Genomic DNA, 24,249 nt, shown 5'->3' with positions numbered 1-24,249 from the left:
TTGCAAAGTCCATATGCTTGTCAGCTTCCCAGAGGCCAGCAACCTTCTTTGCCTCCAGTAAAAGATGCCTTGGCTTAGCCACTTCAGAACAGAAGTGGTTACAGATGAAGATTTTGGCCCTTGCCCTGCCCCAGCAGAGACTCTTCCACACAACACCCAGGTCGATAAGCAAAGAAAGGAGATTTGGTCAATTTCCCAGAGAGACTATGGCCCAACACAAGACCAAAGGAAAAAAATGATAATGAGTCAGGTTCTTCAACTCACGAAGTCCCCAGGCAATGAACAGATGACAGATGTGCTCAGACAGCTATTTCTCTCCTGCCACTTTCTTCTTCTTTCCAGTAAAAGAACAGAGGAAAATGAAGTAGAAAAAAAATACTAAAAATGATTTCTCTCTTCACCTACACTGCCTTAAAGTCACTTATGTTACAGCAAGGACATTAACCCTAATAAGAATGGTGTGTCCCCCCAAATTCAGGGAAGATTTTAACTTCATTCAATGTGTTCTTGGTATTTGAACATGATGGTACCACATTAATGCCCATACAAGTGGGACAGTTCAAAAATAATTAATGATTATTGATGATAAGTTCATGGCATCAAGAGTAGAGATAGAGGAAAGAAAGAAAACAGGATGAGTAAAAATACTAAAGGGGGGGTGAGGTGGCAGAAAGGAACTTGTTTTGAAAAAATGGGATGTTATAGTTGAGAATAAATAAGTGGGATTATGATTAGAACCTTCAGAGTATAAAAAAGTAAAATTCTGATGACCTCTAGGAATTGCTTCTAAGAAAGGAATAAAAGTGAGAATTAATTAGTACCTAGTATAATGCTCACCAGCTTTGGTACAGGAACAAAGAAAGTACCTGACCAACAAGGATACGGTGGTGCTGGAAACTCGGCAGGGTGGCAGACCCAACAAAGCAAGGGTGACAGTTCTCAGAGACTAGGACACACAATACTAAAATGGGCAACCACATACAGGGGACAGAACTGGAACTTTCAGGGTTTCCCCCCTAAGTCTCTTCCCCTCCCCAGAGTTTTGGTCTCCAAGCAATCAGTCCTATGCTTTTGTTTCTATGCTCAGTTTTAAACCACATTTTGAAAAGGTACTTCTTGAAAGGCAAAGATTGGGAGAAAAATACTGAAGCTCTTAAGAGCTCCTGTCTAGCTGCCAAAGCATTGTTTTAGTCAAATGTCAAATGAAAAGGGAGAAACAATGATGATTTTATTTGAATTGCTTCCAAGGAAAAGTAACCTCCAGCAGAACACTGGGCCCACTTTGCTAGAAATCCTGGCACGTCGACAACAGAGATGGAAGAAGAAAACTGCATCTTCCAGAAAGCACGGTATCAAACAGGAAAAACCACAAGGAGTGATGCAGGTTCCTGTGGCTCAGGATCCCTTTTATTCTTTTCTATTTCTTTCTGTTGTAAATAAAATTATTTTTAATTTTCCCTAGAAGGGGGCTTTAAAAATGCTTAAAGGTCAAATCTCTTATTTTAAGTAAAATTAATATATTCCAAATTTACTGACCTAAATAAGGAGAGAGTGAAAATCAATATAAATATATTCCAAATCTTTAAAATTAAGATTTCAGAACATGGTTAAATGATGGTCCCTCCTGGTAGAATGTGAAAATACATCCCACTAGATTAGCTACTGTAAATATCCGAGGAATCAAGGTTCTTAAGTGTTCATGGGTTCCAGGGCTCCCTGTGGTCCAGAAGTGAATGTTACGAGCCAATGAGGGAAGGAAAAGAAGAAAAGATGGGGCAGTGATCTTGGAGAGGTGAAACTATTGCAAAGTACCTAGAGCCTTTATGTATTACACTCAGTTCATTTGTAAGTTACAGCAGCCAACAGGCCTCTAGGTTAATCGCCATCTTAACCTCTTCCTTAGAAACGTCCTTTCTTCTTTTTTTTTTTTGGTGTTTCACTGTTCTTTTCTTTCTCCAACTTCACTGAGGTATAACTGACAAATTAAAGCTGTACATACTTAAGGTATATAATGTAACGATTTTATACACATATATATTGTGAACTGATTACCACAATCAAGCTAATTAACACATCCATCACCCCACATGGTTACCACTTTTTATGCATGTATCGTGAGAATACTTAATATCTACTCTCTTACTAAATTTCAAGCATGCAGCCCACTATTATTAACTATAGTCACCAGGCTGTACATTAGATCCCCTCCTTAGAAATTTTCCAAGGAAGGCAGATATTTTCTGGAGGTCCTCATCTTCATTCATTACTCAAATTTATTTGACACTGTGTCCTGTTCCATTACACATACTGGAGATACAAATCAAAGAGACTTGGCCTCCGGTGAGATGGCTTATTCTTACATGAACAAAAGAATGAAGTGTTCTGGGTCTGTGACTCTCTTACTCATGAAATGAAAGCCAAGCCACAGGTGCCACCTTGTCGTTTGTGGCCACTGTCCCAGATGCTCCTTGTTCTTTCTCAACCTGCTCCCACTCTCCGGTCATGCTGCCACCTCCTTCCTGATCCTTGTCTTCATGCCCCATTTTTCAACTTCTCGTCTACTCCTTGAACTTAGCACCAGCACCTCCGGGCGCCTTGGCTTGGCGGTCAGGACTCCCTCAAGGACACGGCTCAGACCCACTGCACCATCTCAGCCCAATTCCAACTACCCACCCCGACATTCCTACCAGGCTCAATCTCCTGGAGGTAAACCCTGGTTCCCAGCTTGACAGGAGGCAGGTACAAAGTACATCATGGGAGCAATGGGAAGGCGCAGCTAACTCTTTCCAGCAAAGCTTTGCAGAGGAGGTGATGGCTAAACGGAGTCTTAGAGGACGAGCAGAGTGGAAAAGGGTGGGAAGAGCATCCCAAACAAAGCAGAGAGTATGTTAGTGAAGAAAAATAAAGTGTTTTGCAGTCAGTTTTGTGGACAAGAACCCCTGATGGATAATAAAATGTTTACTGAGCTCCTACATTATGGAAGGCACATGGCCCAGGACAGGGCACAAAACAGAAACTCATTAAGTACATGGACTACATGAAATAACAGTTTCATTTAAAAAGTAACCTCATGTGTCTAAGTCAGAAAATAACCTATAACATTATCTGACTAGAAGTACCCAAAACAAAAACAACCCAGAAAATTCAATATCGCCTCTCCCAAGACAACAGAGCCTTTTTTTCCTTCTGTAATCAAGCACACAATGACAAATGAGGCTGTACAAGGCCTGTCCTTTATGCCAGAAACAGAGCCACAGAACCCTGGGCCCAAAGGGATCTGGTCTTGATTAAGGTTAGTTTCCTTTGTAACGTTCGTATTGGAGAGGAAAGGAAGGAGGATCGAAAAGGAAACTGGAGGAGCCCAAGATGCATCAGTGAGTTTCATCACAGCATTTTATTTCCTCTGTGAACTCGACTGAGGGAGCTCATAATGCCCATCTTCATTTGGCTACTGAGTCAATAATTCACTTCAGTTCTAACAGCCTACGGTCTTAGTTTCTTGCCTTTAAAAGGGTCTGCTTGAACCCTTGGTGAATTTAAGGACTCAGAAAACAAAATAAATTAAATCGAGTTTGCACAGCCCCTTATGAAAAATGTTTCTGGGGTAATTATTCCAACTAAACAGCCTTTGCTACAGGATTCTGTCAATGTAGTGTGATTAACTCCTTAATTCCATGATGCTGTCAAATGTGACTATTGTTGTAACAACAGTGAGAAACCTCTACAATTTCAGCATGACTGGAAGTTAAATTACTGCTGCCAGTTTTGTGAAGACTGAGTCAAATCCCTTTCCATACACCTACTGGTACTGTGGGTTACGGAATCTATATCCCCCAGGCCTCACTCACTGAACCACATGCATTCATCTCATTTAGTCCTCCAATGGGAGAGAGAATAGCACCAATCAACATTTATCAGGTAGTGAGTGCATAGCTCTGGAGGCAAGCAACAATTGGGAAAATAATGTTGGAAAAGAATTCAGAAAATCCAACTAGATGCAAAGTGGTCTTCAGAGGAAACAGCGGGACATACCTGCCCTTCAATCTTAGCAGACTATAGTGGCGTGCGAGCTCACCTGTCTATACCTCCCTCTGCTCACCCTACAAACTGACATTCACTGACCTCCAGGCTTCAACTCCTATGGGCATCCTATGTTTCTCCATCACCCATCTAGACTGCCCACCCAGTTCCACCACGTCCTCCAAGCTAAGGACATTCACCTCCACTCACTTTAGGATAGCAACAACCTGAATTTTTAACACCCAAATACTCCCAAATCCAAAATTGCAAACTTAGAAATCCTGCTTCCCATTCTTTCATCTATCCACTACCTCTTTGGCCTTGGGGAATGTGACGACATCTTCTGATTGTTCAGATTCAGCCTAATGAGCCAACATGCCCAGGCGGCTGCCCTCTCAGTCAGGGGTAGCTGAGGACACCTAGGCCCCACTGGAGTTTGACTTCACAACCCAGCGGTGCGCCTGCACAGATCCCTTGGCCTTGGTGCACACCAGGCCTGCCCGGGCTTGGCACAGTCTCTTACCCCATCCTTCCAACATTCTCAGCCCCAGGGTCCAGCTCCCCACACCTCTGCCCACAGGTGACCGGCCCTCACCAGCTCCCTCCGGAACTGCAGTGCTCTCCCAGGCTCTCCACTCTTACCCAGATTGACTAGCCTATTCCCCGGGGTCAGTCTCATCAGTCACATTCTCACTGGCAGCATCTACTCCATTCTCGACTAGCTCTTGATTTACACATTGCTAATCCATCCTCCAGTTCCTCCTCTTCCGCGGTACCAGGAGGATTCTACATCCCGGAAGTGCTTTCGGTGATTCTCCTCTAGCTCCTTTGCTGGGGCCCACAGCAGTTGTTCACAAGTTTACCAGGTCTTCTGCTCGCAACAATCTTGTCTCATCTTCACCATGAAAGCAGAGGGCATCCAGTAAAGACTCTTCCAGCCTCTCCTCAGCTCCTTCCCCCGGTCTCGGACGATGGTACCCCACTTCCCACGGCCAGCTCTTCCACCCGTGCTCTTGTTTTGTTATCCCAAACCTGCCACTCTAATGCTATGTGACCTTTAAAAGTTACCTCACCTCTTTGTGACTCAGTTTTCCCAACTGTAAGATACAGAGAAGAGCACCTACCATAGATGTGTAGTGAAGACTGAGCAGGACACACGTGTAAAGCACTGAGAACAATGACTGGCACGCACATGGGAGTCATTCCTTTACTGCTCCCTCTTCTTCTCCTCAACCTACCAATAGAGTCAGGGCTTTGTCACCCAAAAAACTAGCTGTTTATCCTCAAGCAACCGCTTTCTCTTGCTCAGCACCAAGCTTCTTGACTTGACTCACCACTGCCTCTTTCTCACCCCGGCTCACTCCTTGGCTCCTTGTAGGTGCCCTGGGAACTCTACAGGATTGGCTCTCAGGGAGGTCACTGATGACTTCTAATGGCAAATGCACTGTCAAGTTTTCAGTCCCCTCTGCCATCTGAAACCACTGCTCTCCAACTCCTCCTTGAAACTCTTCACTTGCCTCTTGTGGCCGTTTTGACGGGTTGTCTTTCTTGGTCTCCTACACCAGCCCCTCTGCCTGCCCCTAAATGCCAGGGCTGTTGTTTCCACCCTTGGCTTCCTCCTACCCTCGCCTCCGTGCCCCCACCTGCCCCAAAGATGAGCTCATCTGCTCGCACAAGGGAGACCATGCCTGGAGTGCCAGCGACTGCTCATTCATTCCTCACCCGGCCTCCCTTCGGGTTCTACCTGCCTGCTGTCTCCATCTGGTTATCCCAAGTGAGCCTCAAACTCAACAGGTCTAAACTGAGGTCACTGCTTTCCCCAAACCTGCTTCTTCCTCTGTATTTCTTTTTTTTTTTTAAATAAATTTATTTATTTATTTTTGGCTGCGTTGGGCCTTCGTTGCTGTGCGCGGTCTTTCTCTAGTTGCAAGCGGGAGCTACTCTTCATTGCGGTGCGCGGGCTTCTCATCGCAGTGGCTTCTCTTGTCGCGGAGCATGGGCTCTAGGCGTGTGGGCTTCAGTAGTTGAGGCTCGCAGGCTCTAGAGAGCAGGCTTAGTAGTTGTGGCGCCCGGGCTTAGTTGCTCCGTGGCATGTGGGATCTTCCCGGACCAGGGCTCAAACTGGTGTCCCCTGCATTGGCAAGCAGATTCTTAACCGCTGGCCACCAGGGAAGCCCTCCTCTGTATTTCTTATATAGGCTGATGACATCATTATCAACTCAGCTCCTGCTTCAAACCTGTGGTAGTGTGCTGGGCAAAGGACTTAATTCTCATAAACCCACTTTAACGGGTCCCTGCGACCATGTTGGTAAAGAGAAACGGGTTAACCCTGTATTCATGGATGTAGATTCCAAGTGTAAGAATCATTAGTCAGAAATGGGATAGGGCAACAAATAAAATCAAAGGGGTACATTCCCAAAGCAAGAGCTTAACATAAGACCTAGTTAGCTCAAGGGATGGGGAGGGGGTTAATTTGGGGGCTAAGAGCAAGAGAGATGGAAGAAGTCTCAGTTCTTACAAGGCGCTGTGTGTGACTTCCCACGGCCTGAGCTATGCTCACCTCCTCCCTACTCCTCTCTGCAACTGTGATATCCGGGACTTCCCTGGCAGTCTACTGGTTAGGACTCCATACTCTCACTGCCAAAGGCCTGGGTTCGATGCCTGGTCGGGGAACGAAAAACCCCACAAGCTGCGCGGCGTGGCCAAAGAAACAAACAAAAACCCTGATATCCACTCCGTTCCCAAATTCCTCCAGATTTCTCCTGTTTTACCTTCCTTACCACACTATCCCACCAGCTCAGCTCTTCTCTGTTTCTCACCTTACAAACCACGACCACCTACTAAGGTGGTCCAAGAGAGAGACCCAGCCTTGAGTCTCTCTCTTGTGGTGAATCTTTCTAAGCCATAACTGTGGTCATACCATTTCTCTGCTTGAAAACTCTCAATGGCTCCCAATTGCTATTAGGAACAAGCACAAGCTCTTTGGCCTTCACAATCCAGCCCTGACCTGCCTTTCCTGCTCCCATCTGGCATCACTATAACTGCCACAAATGGCGTACCCTTTGCCGCCACGGAACACACCACGCTGAGCCCTTCGCCCACCACTCAGGCACTTCTGCCGTCTGGAATGCCCCTCCTACAGCCACCTGCTATCACTTCGCTTTAACCTGCAGTTAGCTGCAAACATCTCATATTAGTAAGCACTAACCCTTTTACAGGCACCATCTCATTTAATCCTCACAAGAACTAGGTAAGCACTAATTATCATCACTTCCAGATGAGTGAGTGAGGCTGGCCAGTAGCTCGATAATATTCCTGAAGGACAAACTGACTTTACCTGGTGAATGGTTACAGCTATTCAGTCTTAAAGAGACCCTCAATCAGGCCAGGGTCATTAAGGAGACAAAGCTCCTGGCCATTCCTGCACACAACAGAAAATTTTGAAACACTGTCTGGCAACTCATTCCAAGAGATTCTCAGGTTCCTGTATAGAGTGTGCTTAATACATCTCTGCCCTTTGCTGCCCCTCTCCCAGAAATGGGGTTTCTTCATCACTGGAGTCCTTTGTTTTACCTGATGACTGCAATGCTAGTTATTTCTTCCCAGATTGGTACGGGTGAGAACTTTGCTTACAAAATATCTCCTCAGGGGACTTCCCTGGTGGTCCGCTGGGTAAGACTCCGTGCTCCCAGTGCAAGGGGCCCAGGTTCGATCCCTGGTCAGGGAACTAGATCCCACATGTATGCCGTAATTAAGAAGCCCGCATACCGCAACTAAACATGCGGCAGTGAAGAGCCCGCATGCCGCAACTAAGACAGGAACGCCAAAATAAATAAATAAATATTTAAAAACAAACAAACAAACAAAATATCTCCTCAGAATTCCACCAATTAAAAGCTCATTTGGGGAGACTGGGACCAACATATATACATTAATATGTATAAAATGGATAACGAATAAGAATCTGCTGTATAAAAAAATAAATAAAATTCAAAAATTCAATTTTTTTTAATGAGAACTTACATCTATATTCTGGATATAGAGCTATTAGTTTTTGAAATTTTTTTGAATTTTTATTTTTTTTTATACTGCAGGTTTTTATTCGTTATCCATTTTATACATATTAGTGTATATATGTCAGTCCCAATCTCCCAATTCATCCCACCAAAAAAAAGAAAGCTCATTTGGATGAAATACTCTGGGAGGAAAACATAAAAGACCAAAACTCACTAAAGAAGTAAAAAACTTGAATATAGTAATAATCACAGAATATCTACACACTCTTGTCAAATTACCACCTGGCCAAAAAGGCACTGGGCTCAGACAGGTTCACAGGCAATTCCAAACCTGTTAGGAACAGACAATGATCATGCTACTTAAACAATTCCAGAGCCCAGAAAAAGGACTGTGGTGAGCTTTATTTTTTTTTCTATTCTTTTCTATGTTTTCTGAAACTCCACACAGAGCATATATTACTATATTAGAAACACTTAACCTATTCAAATTATAGGAATTTTTCATAAGGAAATAATTATGGATTTGTTCAAAGTTTTATCTGTAAGTGAAGGAATTATACTTTTATGTATAATCCATGAGCAAAAATCATAAAATGAAAAGTCCAACAATGTATTCACTTTTAGTTTGCAGACCTACTACAAGCCAGGCACTGGGGATAAAATGGTCAGTTGAATAAGAGTTTATACTCTTGTAAGGAGACAGACATCAAATAATCTCCAAAACATATATTATAAACTCTGAAAAGCGATACAAAGTAAATACCTAGGTTACAGTGAGAGTGCATACTGTTAGGGAACCGGTGACCGAAATCGCCCACCTTGGCCGGGCACTTGCACAGGTTATCTTGCAACAAGAGGTCCCAGTAAGGAACACGGTGCTGCCACCGAAAACTAAATTCGCGAGGAAAATCCTGGAGGGGCCAAAAGGAGGGAGGAAATGCCAGCCTATAATATGCCCTAACAACCTCCCAGAACCCTCCTCACTGGAATCCAACTTGGCTGAGAGATGCGCACGCCACCAGGAAGGATGCTGAGTCAGACCAGATATGGGCCAAGCAAGATGACTGGCCAGAGACAATCTGGAAACTAATCCCATCACCATAAAACCTGAGACTGCGAGCCACATGGCAGAGCAGCTCTCCTGGGTTCCCTTATCCTACTGCTCTCTGCCCAGCTGCCCCTTCCCAACAAGATTTTTGCTTTGTCAGCATGTGTGTCTCCTCAGACAATTCATTTCCGAGTGTTAGACAAGAGCCCACTCTCAGGCTCTGGAAGGGGTCCCCCTTCCTGCAACAATATGATACTGGGAAGGGGGCCTTATCTGGGGATCAGGAATGATGGAATATCAAGCAACTGTTCAAACTAATGATATGCTGATGAATACTTGATGACATGGCATATTCATGACATAGTAAGTGAAAACTACAAAGCAATATGTACAGTTTTGTTTCACTTCTGTATAAAAATATTTACACAGAAAAAAGGTTGGAAAGATATACAAATCCAGTAAAAGGCAAAAATGTTAGCCATAGAGAGATTTATGGTTCCTGTTTTCTTGTGCTTCTCTGTATTTTCCGAATTTTCTTAAAGATCTCCTATTACTAAAAAAAAAAAAAAATCTATTACTTACATAATAGTCTTTGTGAAAGCCTCATTTGATTTTTTAAATTCTTTTTTTTTTTATCCTGGTAAGGTATACATACCATCAAATTCACCATTTTACCGTGTACAATTCTGTGGCATTAAGTACATTGACATTGCTCTGCAACCGTCACCACCATCCATCTCCACAACTTTTTCACCTTCCCAAACTGAAACTCTGTGCCCATTAAACACCAGCACACCCATCCCACCATACCCAGACCGCCCCCGCCCCCACCCCACCCCCCGCTCCTCCAGCAACCACCTCCCAGCAACCATAAAGCATCATTTAATTTTAAAATTCAAACATTTAGAGACCAAGTCTCATTCACCCTTTAAATGTCAATTACCTTCAATCTGCTAAACTCCCATCACTAGAAAAGACAGCCCATAAGGCAGGAGCTAGAGTTTTATATGGCTGGGAGACAGGTCTAGGTGGCAATTTGGGACAATCAGAGGATGGGAGGTGAGGGGTGTGGTAGTGGGAGGAGATTCTAAAGCGGAGCTGGGAAGGCAAAGGAACTGCAGGCTTTGAAGTTTGCCCCAGGGCTCTGGGAGCAGCCAGCTCTTCAGGAGCAAGGACTAACCAACCATAAACCTGTTTCTTTCAGTTTTCAGCTCAACACTGATTGCCTCTGGCTGCTAAGACACACACACACACACATACACACACACGCACGCACGCACGCGCGCGCGCGCGCGTGCGGAAAAATGGAGAAGAAAAGAGACAGAAACTTAAACGTCAAAGAATCAAGCCTCCCAGGAACCAAATGCAGGAATTTCCTTCACGATACCCTTGACAGCTGGCCTTGTAGCACCTGCCGGAACACATCCAAGGAGAGGGGTCCAACAGAGCCCTGACATTCCAGAGAACATCCAGACAGCTTCATAAATCCCCAAACCCATAAATACAGAAAAGGTTGTAGAGGCTTCTGGCTTTTCCTTGCCTTTTTTTTTTCTTCCAAATGTCTCACCTCCCACTGCAAGTTAACCCCCTTTTCAACCTTCACCAAAACGATCTCACCAGAAAAAATGTTGTCTTGGCTCAGGCCCCTGCGAAAATGTTCCTTATTTCTCTATGAAGTACAGTAGGCAGTGGACCTAGTCCCAGTACAGCAAAATTCATCATTCTAGTTTCTCATTTATCCAAAACTCCTTTTTTTTCCTGGCTAAGACCTACCCCTTCTTTGGACATCTTTGCTTTTTCTTTCCTAACATCAACCATATGAGCAGCTGATATTCTTTTCAAAGAGCCATTTTTCACAAAGTTTTAATTAGTTAAGAGTTACAAGTCAAATCTGTATCTCAGCAAAATTACAAATTACTACCTGTCAGGAACCTTTGGGATCGCTTAAAGCTCTCGAAAAATCAGGGCAGTGTTAGATCTTCAAATTCTAAATCTATATTGAATAGTATTACTGTCTGTGTGGTCACCCCACCCCACCCTCCTCTCTTTATTAACAACAGCATCCCACATTTCTCAGGATTTGTAGAACATGGTTCTAGGTAACAAAAGCATCTGCTGTTAAATACATTTATCCGTCTTCCCACCCAGTGCAGCCAGGAAAACTGTTTATAATAGCCTCACCCCGCCTCCACCGTCCTGCCGAAGATGAATGGGTGATATGACGGAGAGCCAGAAGGGGTACAGGAACAGGACGTAAAAGTAACAAAAGGTAGCCGGAGAGTTTGGGCTGATCTGGCGGAAGGGCAGGGGCAGGGCTACTTATGTGGGAAGTTTTGCACACCAGTCAGAGGGCACTGGGCTCCTGGGGGCAGAGAACAGAGGGAGGTACTTTTTGGAGACAGGCTGAAAGTTAGAGGGGTGAAGCTAATTTCAAAATATCGCCTAGAGATAGCCCTGCCCACCTCCTCATCAGCTGTCCTTCGATTACTCAAGTCTGCACTTAATGTTCCTTCTACCTAGAGTCTCACCAGCTGGAGAGGCTTGTGTTAACAAAGGCAACTCCTCTGAGAAGCTGAGCTGGTGGTAATTAAAAAAGAGAGGAGAGGATACTCAGAGATAAAGGAAAACCACAACCTGTAAGCTTGAAGCAGACCGTGGCCAAAAATCTGGACGCATTATTTATTTCACAGGATTGTTGTAAGGAACTAACGAGGACGCAGATGAAGATGTCCTGCAAATAAAGTGCTATCCAAAGGTACAGAGTGCAGAAGTGGGGATCTTAATGGCTCAGCGCCACTTTAAAAAGTGACATCTAACTTCCTATTTTACTTCAAAAGTAAAAGTGGCAATATGGGAAAAGGTGGGTATGCCTGGCATATCTGACTTCATAAGGAAAGCATTCGATGAGACTTTCTCCATGGAATCCTGTGGACAAGATAGAGACCTGAAGGCTGGATGAGGTGAACTGGTAAGTGGTCAAACCAAGACGCCCCCAAAGTGCAGATTATTAGATGAATATTAACCTAGAGGGAAGTTTCCCACTGGGTTCTAAACGACTCCTTTCTGACCATGTCCAGCTCTACGTTATTCTTTTTAATTTTATTTATTTTTGGCTATGTTGGGTCTTCGCTGCTGTGCAGGGGCTTTCTCTAGTTGTGGTGAGCAGGGGCTACTCTCTTCATTGCCGTGCGTGGGCTTCTCATTGCATGGCTTCTCTTGTTTGCAGAGCACGGGCTCTAGGCGCACAGGCTTCAGTAGTTGTGGCTCGCAGGCTCTAGAGCACAGGCTCAGTAGTTGTGGCGCACGGGCTTAGTTACTCTGCGGCATGTGGGATCTTCCCGGACCAGGGCTCGAACCCATGTCCCCTGCATTGGCAGACAGATTCTTAACCACTGTCCCACCAGGGAAGCCCTCTACATTCTTCTTAATTCCCTTGAAAAAAGGTATCGGGGAATATTGTAAACTCATACAGATATCACGAAACTAGCAGAAGACAAACACTACAATCAGCTGTCTAAATGCGGTATTCCGAATACTTGTTATGCCTGCAATTTACATTTAATCCCCATGCAGTAAAGCAGAGGCCTTAAATTGATGAACTGCATATGTGCTTTGTTTAGCTTGCCCAATGTTAAGAAAAAATTTAAACTGGCTAATAGCATGTAAAACTTAGCTGGTTTCACGTAAAAATCCAGACTTTAAGCTTGGAAAAACAGAAGACCTCATTCCTGCAGGGCAACATCAGCTGGAGGTGTTGCCATCTGAACCCTTGGATGAGCTGTGCCCCACCCATTTTGGGTACCTAACATGGCCCAATTCATCCCATTTCACCTGCCAGGCCCCTACTGGCATTTGACTTGGTGACTCCTGCAGTAAACATTGGTTCATATTATTAAATGTATCTAATTTGATTGTGCATTAAACTCTAATTCAATCTTCTCTCACTTTCAGCCTTTGCAGGGTTTCGCTCCTGCACCAAGATCCAACATCTAATCACAACTTCATGGCGAAAACCTGTGCATACAGAACATCTCAGTTTTCTGGTGTGCTTTCCTATCCTTCAGTTTATTTAACCTCCCCAATATTCCAGGAAGTCTGAGCTTATTGTCTATATTATAAGGGAGATCAACTAGCTAACAGGGGCCAAAGGCAAGATTTCAGCTGAGGGCTTGGGTCAAATCTTAATCTACTATCTCCCACCACACCATGCACCCCTCAACCCCTGGAGACAGCCCTGATTCCAGGCTGATCCAACCAGAGGAGATTTAAGTCAGGATTGCAAAACTGCCGGGCTGCTCTGAGAGGGGCCAGTATGTGGAATCCTTGTTTTACTTCCGTTTTTAATCTTCTTTTAAAAAAACTGTAGTGTTTAATCCAAAGACAGCTGATTCTCATTTACACTTAACCTGTGTTGAACTCACACTAAATTTTAAAGCTCTGCTCTCAAAAATGCATTTTGCTCTTTAAGATCTCCTTGGTAACACTCGTAATTGGTATCTGGGCTACAAAGGAAAAAAGAAGCTTGGACCCAATCAGTGACTGGGGTTAAAATAAAATCCAACTGGAAATCCAACTAAGTAAAGTTCCAGAATGACAGCTGTACAGCAGACTCAGAGAATAACCTGTCCAAATTGGAGGAGGACTGCAAAATCCCAGGAAAGGTGGACTCTCGGAGATAAAAGGGGAAATTCAAGGGAATTCCCTGGCGGTCCAGTGGTTAGGACTCACCGCTTTCACTGCCAACGGCCTGGCTTCAATTCCTGGTCGGGGAACTAAGAGTAGGACGATACCAACATTCTCAAATCATAAAAAGTTAATTTAGAGGTATGGATATAATTACCAGAATTTAAAAAAAGAAAAAACCACAACACTTAAAAGTGGTAACTGTTGGGAAGAAACAGAGAAAGATCGCTTTTTATTATAAGCCTATGTATACTGTTTGATTTATTTTGGACCATAAGCATATAGTGCATAATTTAAAAAATATTTTTACCTATTTAGAAACCCAGGAAAAAAAAGGTAAGGCAAAGATCATCTAAAAAGTCTGCCTCGGGACTTCCCTGGTGGTCCAGTGGTTAAGAATCTGCCTTCCGGGGCCTTCCCTGGAGGCGCAGAGGTTGAAAGTCCGTCTGCCGATGTGGGGGACACGGGTTCGTGCCCCGGTCCGGGAAGATCCCACATGCCGCGGAGCGGCTGGGCCCGTGGGTCATGGCTGCTGAGCCTGCGCGTCTGGGGCCTGTGCTCCGCAGCGCGAGAGGCCGCAGCGGTGAAAGGTCCGCGTACCGCCAAAAAAAAAAAAAAAGAATCTGCCTTCTAATGCAGGTGGACGCCAGTTCAATCCCTGGTCAGGGAACTAAGATCCCACATGCCGCGGGGCTACTGAGCCCGTGCGCCCCAACTAATGAGCCTGCGCGCTCTGGAGCCCGTGTGCCACAACTAGAGAGAAGTCCACGTACCACAACGAAGAGCCCGCATGCCACAACTAAGACCAGACGCAGTCAAAAATAAATAAACAATTAATTAATTTTAAAAAAAAGTCTGCCTCCCTATCTAGCTACCAGTGTTGCAAAGTTTTACCTTGAGTAGCGGTTCTTAAAGTGTGATCCCTGGGCCAGCAGCATCGGCAGTATCACCTGAGAACTATGAAGCAGTGCAGATTGGGGGGCCCTACCCTAGACCTAACTAGTCAGAAACTCTGGGATCGGGCCCAGCAACCTGTAGTTTAACAAGCCCTCCAGGTGATTCTGACGCAGGCTCCGGTTTGAAAATCATAGGCCTTGAGCAAAACAAAACTCTGTGGCAGTTTTTGGTACTAACAGCTCCTCAGCTGAAGTGTTAACTATCCAATCAGGCCGCCGCAGGTCAAGGCCTGAGCCCCTTCTAAAAAAATATGCATTTTAAAGGTATCTCTAGAGTTAGTTTCCCCAGGGCCAGGGCCACAAAGAGGTGACCTCTGCCCTCTGTGAGTTCTGGTGGGAGCCGGCAGCAAGGACCCATCTAGGAAGAGGCTTCTGAGAGGTCCCCATTTGCCACACCATCACTGGGCTATACGTGGGCTGGCTGACCCCCCGGCTGAGCGGCTGAGTGAGTTGGAAGTGCTCTGTGGCTGGCTTTGCATAAGTCACCTGCTGTTATAAGGAAGTAAGAGGCACTTCACTTCTGACTCCTGACATTCTGAACAGAGCTCTCGGATATCCTCTAGCTATTTCTGACTTAAAATAGACCAAAGTGGGAGGGGGAAGCAAGATCTTGCATCCTATATACACTCTGATGAGGGGCTCCAGGGTATATGCTTTGCCAGCTCCTTTCTTCTGTTTCTATTTGGAAGGAGTCAGAGTTCCGGGAAGGTAGAGAGCATTTCATGACTCTGCAGAGCCCTTGACAGACAGAGCAATCAGACAAAGCCTCAGAATCCTTCTTAACACTCAGTTCACAAAGCTACAGCTAGTCAATGTTGGCAGGCAAGATGAAATTTATCATATACCTGGTTCAGTACACTCAAGAATTCTATAATCAAAGAAGTCCCAAAGAATGACAGTTACCCTAGCGTCTCTTAGTAGAAACAGGTGACTGTCATTAATGATTTATAATTTTCCACATATTTTCCTTCTTAGGGTAATGAATTTCATGAGTTTATTACCGGCTACGTGAAATGGGGCTCATCTTCCTTTCCCCTAAACAGCTTTGCTAGAACTTAGGTCTGGAGGTTGATGGGCTGATTTGTGGGCCTACCTATCCTTAATAAGGGAAATTGAAAGTTCCAGAAACCAATTTAGAACTGGTTGGAGTCCCACATGAACATAAACAGACCAATCTACATTTTCAGTCCTGTTTCCTTCCTTCCAAGTGCTTCTAGTACAGTTTGGAAAGCAAAACGAAAATTACAAATTAACATAAGTAAGTGCCCAACTGCTGATGAGAAAATAACACCAAGGTTCTAAGAAGGGACTATCCGAGAGTTGGAAAAGGCTTTGTGGAGGGCATAATTAGGTTTGGACAGGCAGAGTGTAGAAGGGAAGACATTCCAGGCAGGAGGAACAACCAGCGCAAAGAGAGGGGATGGGGAATGAGCAGGGGTGTGGGGTCTGTGAGGAGACAGGCTTGCTTGCGGGGGGATGCTCTGGTGCTTAGTGAAGATTAAAACTGAACTTGGGCAGGGGAGGGAACAGCGCCTGGCGCTAAGGGATGGGCCCAGCAGGCAACTGGGAACTACTGCTCAAGTGAGTCACTGAGTGAAAGTGGCATTTGAGAAAGATTAGTGCCTCAGCATAAGGGATGAACTGAAGCTTGGGAAGGTACAACAGAAGATATGGATCTATGGTCTACTTTCTTAGGTCTCTTCTGGGTACCACACTGAGTGGTCTGTTGTCTCTCCCTGCCTGCCATCCATCCATAAGACAAGGAATTCAGAACAACCTCCTGCCATGTCTTCCCACTGCCATGGAAGAGGCCCCAAAGCTCCTGGAAGTTACCTGAGGGCTGGTAAATCTCTCCGGGGGTCTTATGGACACAGTCATAATGAATGAATTACAGTGGCAGCAGGGTATAATGGTGAAGAGCTTGGGTTTGGAGTCAGCCTGTCTGAGCCTGTTTGGATTTGAATCCCAGCTGCATCACTTACCAATTTGTGATCTTTTCTTTTTTTAATTTTTGGCCAGGCCGCGCGGCTTGTGGGATCTTAGTTGCCCAAACAGGGTGAACCCAGGCCCTCTGCACTGAAAGCGCCTAGTCCTAACCACTGGACCACCAGGGAACTCCCACCAGTTTGTGAGCTTATGAAAGTTACCTAACTCCTTGCATCTCAGTTTCTGCATCGATAAAATGGGTCTAATAATAGCACTTCCCTCATATGGTTGTTAGGTAGATTAAATATATAAATACATGTAAAAATTAAACCAATGTCTTGCACATAGTAAGTGTTCATTAAATGTGGCTATTATCAGTAGTAGTAGTATCCAACACATTAACTATCCTTGTTCTACGATTCTTTTTATGGATTAGTTATTTTGAGTCAACCAGTACATTGGTTTTTCTCTCTTTTTTTTTTTTTTTGCAGTACGCGGGCCTCTCACCGTTGTGGCCTCCCCCGTTGTGGAGCACAGGCTCCGGACGTGCAGGCTCAGCAGCCATGGCTCACGGGCCCAGCCGTGGATCTTCCCGGACCAGGGCACGAACCTGTGTCCCCTGCATCGGCAGGCGAACTCTCAACCACTGCGCCACCAGGGAAGCCCAGTACATTGGTTTTTCTTAGGAAGTCTACACATCCCTCAACTGCATCTGAATCCACATAACCACTTGATATTCACATACAATTTTAGAACTGGAGAGAACTTAGAATTATTCAGTCCAACTAACTCCCTCTTTCAAAGATAAGGAAACTGACACAGAAATGCTGTGTCAGTGCTTAGTAAAAATATTCTTTCCATTGATTTTAATTGTCCAAGATCACAAAGGAAATTAGAGATGAAGCAGCCAAGCCCCCTCTTTAAACTGCTCAGTCTCAATCTTCACGACCATTTGTAAGAGCCCCTTCCCACCAACTTCAATATTTGCAACTTGACTCTCCCAGGAGGACTTAAAATTCACTTGTTTCCAAATCCTCAAAAGTTCCAAAAGGCAAGATAACTTAGTATCTCATTCCGGGTGCTGCTGGGCCCAAGACACAATGTAGTCACAATCATGTAAAAGGTATTCAGTTTTCCTGTTACAATTTTGTCCTCCAGATTGAGGTTACTACTGATGAAGCCAACATCTGCATCTAAAACACAGAACGAGGAATTCCCTGGTGGTGCAGTGGTTAGGACTCTGCGCTCTCACTGCTGAGGGGCCCGAGTTCAGTCCCTGGTCAGGGAACTAAGACCAGGGAACTAAGACCGCAAGCTGCACAGCGTGGCCCAAAAAAACAAAACAGAACCATTCTAACTGGCGAGTGTGCATCACGAGACCAAGGCAAGGCCTTTGGTTGAAGAGCTTGGCCAAGGGAGAAAATCTGATTAACAAAAAGAAAACCAGGGCTTCCCTGGTGGCGCAGTGGTTGAGAGTCCGCCTGCCAATGCAGGGGACACGGGTTCGTGCCCCAGTCCGGGAAGATCCCACATGCTGCGGAGCGTGCCGTGAGCCATGCGCGTCCGGAGCCTGTGCTCCGCAACGGGAGAGGCCACAACAGTGAGAGGCCCGCGTACCGCAAAAAAAAAAAAAAAGATAAGCAGCCAAAAAATAAATTAAACGACTGCTCACAGAGGAAGCACGAGAGAAAGGAGGTGTGGAGACGTGGTGCACACAAAGAGGGACAGAAGAGCTTGATGGATAGGGATGGGGGAAGGGTAAGAACGGATTTTCTAATATTAGACTCGCCACATGCTTAATTCCCAAATCCGAGCCAAAACGGGGTCCCCTGTCCTGCCGATGAGTTCCAGGCAGCTTTCTGTTCCGGGATACTGTCTGCAGCAGGACTGGGCATGAATGCCAAAGCAAATCCCCTCCATCTCAACCCCTCACTGCAACACAAAATTACTCACAGGGCTTATCTTGAATTGTCCTTTCATCTTTGCCTCCCCCTGACTTAAAACAATGCCTGTAAAAACTACTCAAGACCCCTACAGTAAATCCATATCCCTATTATGCACTTACTATAAAGCTGTTTATCCTGAACAATACGTGGTCAGTTTGAGAAATATGCCTTCATTTAAGCTGCTTGTTATAAAGTAAATAAATAAAAGTCTTCAGGAATACCAGAACACTATCAATTTGGACTAAATTCACAGATTCCAGTGCAAGCAGCCAAGGTCCTCGAGCCTCGAGCACAAACAGCCCTAACCCTGTATTAATTGAAAAATAAAGAGATGGGGGAAGACGTGGGTACATGCCATGTTATGTGACTTAAATGACGTGATGTTCTCGCTTCCATCTAAGTGGCATTTTATTTTTAACTTTATGATTATAAAAGTAATAAATGCTGACTACAGGAAACTCAGGCAGTACAATAAGAAGAAAACCAGCAGATCACTTCTGAAAAAGTTCTTGCATTGATAACTGATGTTCAATAAAATCCCAAGTCTGGCCAAATTCCAACCCAAGGAAGAACACTGTCCTAACCCATTTCCAAGCTAACTTCCTAGCTGGGCAGAGTATTCATTTGCCGCCACTCACGACTGCATCATTTTGCTCTGCTCTTTAAAGGAACCGCAGGTCTCCACCCCAGTTGCTAAGTTTCATCTCTGGCAAGAAGTCACCACCTCTCCTATATTATGTGGTCTATCTGACAGCCAAAAACCCCCTCGGCTTAACAACATTGAGAAGTGGGGGGCTACCACTGGATGAGGGTGCTAGCAAAACAAGGAGAAACCAGAAGCAATTTTGTGGGTAGCCGAGCAGGCAATGAGATTTGGGAAAGGGCAATTCTTGGGAACTGAGAGCTATGAAAACGATCGGGGTCAGGGTGTGGCTGGGGGAAAGCTCGGAAAGCCCTTGGACCTTCTCGTCAAGGCAGAATAAGGAGGGACCTAGGTGATAATGTTTGGAGAAGATCTGGTAAGGTCGTGTGAAAGGAACCAGACGCCAGCTTTGGGGTCCATGGAGGGCTGCAGTAAACAAGCATTCTGATCAATGAGCTATATGCACATACATTCAATGTGTATATACCGGGCACCTACTGTGTATAAGGCCCTGAGCTATGCAGAACATGACCAGGAATAACAGAAGGTGCTGACTCTGACAGATAGAGCCCTGGGAGAGAAGGCTATTAATGTGGGTGTTGACGGTTGTGGTCCTTCAGAGAACACACCTTTCCTACCACTCCAACCACATGAGGGTCTGCTTAGCATCCTTCAAACATCCCCCAATAAAACCTGCATCCCTGCTGCCATGAGGTTACGCTGTCCTCAGACCCCCTCGCCCTTACATCAGTTGTCCTCCCAAAGATGGACGCGCTCACATAATCAGGCTTCAACACAGAGAGCATGGCTAAAGCACTCTTCTCTCATTAGCCCAAAAATGTTCTCGTGACAAAGCCTTCCGGTTCTGTTTTACCTTTTTCCTCCCATTAGAGTGGGAGAGACGCCCTTTAAGCACGGCAGCGGCGCGTGCTCAGAGTGGCGGTGGGGCAGGTGCAGCCCTCACACTCTGCTGGCTACTGTGCACCGTGCGAGGCCACGGCCAGCAGTCGCCCCCAGGAAAGCCCTTTCTGTGAATGAACACACTCAGCCAATGAGTCTTTCCTTCTGTGCCTTCCAGTCCCCCAAGGTGACCTGAAGACTGGACGCTGCTGTGGAAAAGAACAGACCTGGATGGAAAGCGCTAAGCTGGAGAGAAGCAGGGAGAGAACAGCAAGGTGTGTTGGCTTTGCCTCCTTTCTGGGATGCCACATCCTGGCCTCACGTGCAACCAGTGAGGAAAGAAGGATGCTGCTGACATATGACTTAAGAGGCGTAGGCAATGTCGGTCAGGTGTCAGAGCTGTCAGCTGAACCAATTTTCAGAATGTGTGGCCTTATGATAATAGAGTTTCTTCCTAACATGCAGGTACATATGGAATATTTTATAACGGCATTACAGTTCACACTTACACATATAAACTCACCTTTTTCTGAAAAAGTTAAAATGATATAAAACTGAGAGCGTCCCAGAAAATGCAGGACATGTGTATCACCTACTGACATAAAAGAAACAGATAATCACCCTTTCCCTCTGGCCCGTATAAGCCAATCTTTAGGGTTATTATGAGAATTAGAGAGCTAATATGCATAAGCGCTTAGAATAGCGTTAGGTACAGTGAGTGCTATGCAAGTCTGTTAAATAACAAAAAAGGAATAACATTTTAAAATACTATAGTTTGGTACTAAAATCTGAAGTGACCCCAGAGACTCAAAGTTTATGAGGAAACTGTCTATACCCTCCAGGGGCTCCAAGACCAAAGGGGAGAAAGAGCCCAGGGCTCCAGTCACAGGGCCTGTCTGGCTAGGAAGGTCTGAAGCACGAGGCACCCCCCTTCTGGTTAAGTGCCTTTCACTGAATTTCCCTTTCTAGCTTGGGGTGGGAGGGAGTTTAACTGGAGCACCTTAGGCTTTGGCTGGGTAAACACTTAAGTGAAAGAAAACTTGAGACTGAATCACAGAATTTTAAACTTGAGACTGAATCACAGAATTTTAAAATTACACAGGTAATTTTAAAAGCTGACATATATCAATATATGATATTTTGATATATGAAATATTTGAACCCTGATTAGATACTTGATGTTATTTAGGAATTATTAATTTGGACGGTACAGTCATAGTATTGGTTATTTTTCAAACCCTTACCTTCTAGCGGTCACATTTCAGTATTTATGGCTGAAATGATAAAATGCCTGAGATTTTTCCTCAAAATAATAGGGTGAGAAAGGGTAGAGATGAAACAAGATTAGCTATGAATTGATTATTGCTGCTGCTGGATGATGGGTATATGGGCTTCATGAGATTATTCTAATTCTGTATAATTTTAAATTCTCTGTAATAAGAAATAATTTCTGGTTGTGCTTTTGTTTTTTAAGAAAAAAAAAAAAAGGGAGAGGCATGTCTAAAAAGAAGATCCCAAGCCTTGGCCAGAGGAGAGAGGCGGCTGCTTTAGAGAATTCGGGAAACAACAAATACCTCAAGAAAACCACCAGGTGATGGATAATTACAGCACCATGAATACCGAAGTAGTGGTTGAAGGGAAAACTTGGGGCTGGGGTGGTGAAAAGGAAAGAAAAACTGAATATTCTCCATAATCGAGAAGGACATATGTTCTTCCAGGGTTATTGCCAGTTAAACCTCATTTCCTTCTGAACACGTACACGAAGTTGCTGGGGCTTCTCCCTACCTCCCCACTCAACACACTCGGACTAGACAATTTCACTCTTCTCTGCGCAGATTCCAGGGAGGTATCCTGGAGACAGACATCAAAGGAATTAGAGCTGGCAGCCCAGAACAGGTCATGCTGTCAGAGGGAGGCTAGGAACCACATGAAAAGCAGAGAATTCACAGGGTGTTTTATTATTATTATTTTTTTTTTTTAAAGAGCTCAGAAATGTCTTTTGTTTGAGTTTTAGTTTAAGGACAGCTACCTCTGGGGGGATGGCTTTGAAGTCATATAACCCAGAGCAGCACTCAGCAGCAGGCCAGCAAGGGAAGGAAAATGCTGTACCCAGCGGAAAAAAACAGAGGGATCCATGCCGGCTGAGGGGTTAGTCTCGCTTCCCTAAATAATAACCTGGAAGATTTATGCTTGGTATAGGACAGGAAGGGAGGGAGGGAGGGAGGAAAAGGAATCACTGCTAGATAGAAACAGTGTAGCTGGGACCAGATTTGAAAAGGCAACCAAGGCTAGACTTGCAATTGCCCTTCTAAGCATCAGCAGCAGGATATAGAGATTACGTGAAAGAGACCCTGGTGAAACCCAGCTGAATACAGGGGCCAGCACTGGAGGATCAGAGTGGCCTGGGAGCTAGGATACAGCTCTTGAAACAGTCACTTGGACTGTTTCAAGGCTCTAGAAAGCAGTATCTGAAAAGCACGAGATAGGAGTCCAAGGGCAGAGGTGTGGTATCTACATCAGGACAGCAAGAGCTTACCCGGATGTGACTAACCGGTGGGCTGGCCACAGTCAGAACTTACAGCTATGGGGAAAAAAAAAGAAAAAAGCCCCGAGCATAAAGTTGACCCCATCTCAGCAGCTCCAACAAACACAGAAGAAAGAGAAAAGAGAGGTTCCCTACTAGCACTGCCCATGGGTGCCACATCTTCACCACACCCACTGGGGGACTGGAGAGCCGAAATAGCGAGATAAATTTATACTAACAAACTCAAGATCCGAAAAGAGGTTCTGTCGGCAACAAGGCAGTCAGAGGGGAGCCAAGTTGAAATGACATGCCCTGTCTGTGGGGAAATACAGTACCCGACAAAACTTTCTTCATTCCAGAACAGGCAAACAAACAATACAAACTGTGAAGCTTCTGGAAATATTCTGTAACACAACAGCAGTATGTAAAATGTTGCACTGAAGATACATAGAGTAGACCAGTGGAAACAGAAGAAAAATGTGGAAAATGTATGCTTGTTTTCAGACCAAAATGTTTTTTTTTTTTTTAAAGCTGAATAAAATGAGAAAATACTGTAAGGAAACCAAAAATGCAATTGCATTTTTAAAATTTCCATTTAAAATGGGCTTCCCTGGTGGCGCAGTGGTTGAGAGTCCGCCTGCCAATGCAGGGGACACGGGTTCGTGCCCTGGTCCGGGAAGATCCCACATGCCGCGGAGCGGCTGGTCCCGTGAGCCATGGCTGCTGACCCTGCGCGTCCGGAGCCTGTGCTCCGCAACGGGAGAGGCCACAACAGTGAGAAGCCCGCGTACTGCAAAAAAAAAAAAAAAAAAATTTCCATTTAAAGACAACTTTAAAAACCCAACAGAACCAATCCTACAGAATTAAGAATAATAAAATAAAAAAAAAAAAAGCAGGGAAAGAGAACAGGAAAAGAAATTAAATTAATGAAAAAAAAGACGAAATTGAGGCTAGAACAAATGAAACGGAAATAATCACTAAAATATAACAGAATCTTTGACCCTTAGGTTATTCTTCTTAGGAATTTATCCTACGCAAACGACCAAAGACATGCACAAAGATGTATATAAAAGCAAGTTTAGGGACTTCCCTGGTGGTCCAGCAGTTAAGACTCTGCGCTCCCAATGCAGGGGGCCTAGTTCGATCCCTGGTCAGGGAACTAGATCTCGCATGCCACAACTAAGAGACTGCAGGCCGCAGCTAAGACCAGCACAGCCAAATAAATATTTTTAAAAAATAGAAAAAAAATAAAAAGCAAGTTTATAACAGCACTGATGATTACAGCAAAATTTGGAACTGGCCTAAGTTTGCCATAACTGGACATTGTTAAATGTTAAATTATAAATTGTTATTTATAAATTATAAATGGTTCATTTATATAGTGGAATATCATGTAGCTGTCAGAGATCCCCTTTTAGAAGAATTTATTCTGGACTTCCCTGGTGGTGCAGTGGTTAAGATTCCGCCTGCCAATGCAAGGGACACGGGTTCGATCCCTGGTCCAGGAAGATCCCACATGCCGCAGAGCAACTAAGCCCACGAGCCACAACTACTGAGCCTGCGCTCTAGAGCCCACGACCCACAACT

At 44.8% G+C, this 24,249-nt stretch overlaps 1 protein-coding gene and 1 long non-coding RNA gene across 4 annotated transcripts in view; one reads left to right on the top strand and one right to left on the bottom strand.

Annotated features, from left to right (window-relative positions):
* LOC125962089 (uncharacterized) overlaps positions 1 to 24,249 on the top strand; it is a 279,527-nt gene that overhangs the window by 35,267 nt on the left and 220,011 nt on the right. The window lies entirely within an intron of this gene.
* NXN (nucleoredoxin) overlaps positions 1 to 24,249 on the bottom strand; it is a 141,548-nt gene that overhangs the window by 84,534 nt on the left and 32,765 nt on the right. The gene's annotated exons all lie outside the window — the stretch shown is intronic.

The sequence above is a fragment of the Orcinus orca genome, chromosome 19 (assembly GCF_937001465.1).
Source record: "Orcinus orca chromosome 19, mOrcOrc1.1, whole genome shotgun sequence".
Lineage (NCBI taxonomy): Eukaryota > Metazoa > Chordata > Mammalia > Artiodactyla > Delphinidae > Orcinus > Orcinus orca.
This window is presented reverse-complemented; position numbering and strand designations above follow the sequence as displayed.